At 55.4% G+C, this 1,343-nt stretch overlaps 1 long non-coding RNA gene across 3 annotated transcripts in view; it reads right to left on the bottom strand.

Annotated features, from left to right (window-relative positions):
• The window catches only part of LOC107206538, a 7,152-nt gene that overhangs the window by 4,950 nt on the left and 859 nt on the right, over positions 1-1,343 (bottom strand). The window lies entirely within an intron of this gene.

The raw sequence follows: 1,343 nt of genomic DNA on the forward strand, positions 1-1,343 counted from the left end.
TCCTTTCCAGGGCCCAGCCCTCTCCTGGCTCAGCAGGGACCGGGGAGCCCTGGGCTGCAGAGCCCAGCAGGGTTCGGGGTTCAGAGTGCACACCAGGGCAGGAACGAGGCCTGGATGCTCCCAGGACAGGCACAACGTGCCAGATTTTGGCTCTGGTGGCCCAGCAGGCTTTCCAGAAATCACAGCAGCAGGAGGGGGGCTCAGGGATGGGCAAAGCCAGGCCGGGCTCCCGGTGACGCAGCACACGGCACTGCTGGAGACACCATAAATAAATGGATTTTATCAGCTCCTATCAGTCCCTCGTGGACAATACGGGCTGGTTGAGGGATGCCCACTCTGGCACCAAGGATAATTCAGCAGGAAGATGGACTGGAGCTGCTCACAGCAAGGCGGAGCAGGAGCTGCCCTGCTGCACCTGCAGCGATGAATGAATGCATCCAAGTGCTCCCGTGCTTCAGGGAGGGGCAGCCAGCATCTCCTGCCCCTGCAGAACAACACAAACCATTTCCATAATGCACACAGCCCTTCCCCTTCAAAGATAAACCAGAAAAACCCAAACTTTGTTTCCCTTCTCCTCAGAAATTGTTCATTTTCCAGCTCCAGAGACATGAATATTCATTGTTTGCATGGGGAGGGGGGGCTCCACTCCACTCCATCCCAATTTCTGAAATAAAATCTAAACTCCTGCTAAATTGCAGAACTCCAATGGATTCTTTGCTTTTAATTACTTTCCAAAGTGTTCTCTGTCTGACACTGAGGGATGCATTCTTCAGCTGGGTGATGCATTTATTTACTCCGCTGTGCTTTTGGAATGTGCAGAATGTTTATAATTAGGCTGTGTAACCATGCGAGCCTTCAGCTGGTGTTTGCTGGGTTTAAAGCAGGTTTGTTCTGCATTTCCAAAGCAGGAAAAGCCACAGTGCACCGTGAACGTTGTGCACTAATCTTTGTACTTCCAGGGGAGGGAAAAAACCACTTAAAAATTCCAGCGTGGCTGAGGAGCAGCAGAGCCATGGGTCCTGCTCCAGCCAGGGACCCTGGGTCCTTTGCAGGGCTGTGACAGACGGTGACACCTGAGCACGGCCTGCAAAGCACCTGGGAGGGCACCCAGCAGCTCCAGCTGCTCCTGAGCCTGGAGCCAGGGCTGCGGGAAACTCTTCCCTCGGCACCAGGAGCAGGACCAGCGGCACCTGCAGCAACCTGGGCCACAGAAGGTGTCCCTGGGGTGGCCTTCAGGGTCCCCTCCAAGAGCAAACATCCTGGGATTCCACAGAGGAGCCTTCCCAAGCGCCCAGGCTGGGCCTGGCTGGTGACAGCAGTGGCCAGCAGTGACAGAGCTCAGT

The sequence above is a fragment of the Parus major genome, chromosome 6, assembly GCF_001522545.3.
Source record: "Parus major isolate Abel chromosome 6, Parus_major1.1, whole genome shotgun sequence".
Classification (NCBI taxonomy): Eukaryota; Metazoa; Chordata; class Aves; order Passeriformes; family Paridae; genus Parus; species Parus major.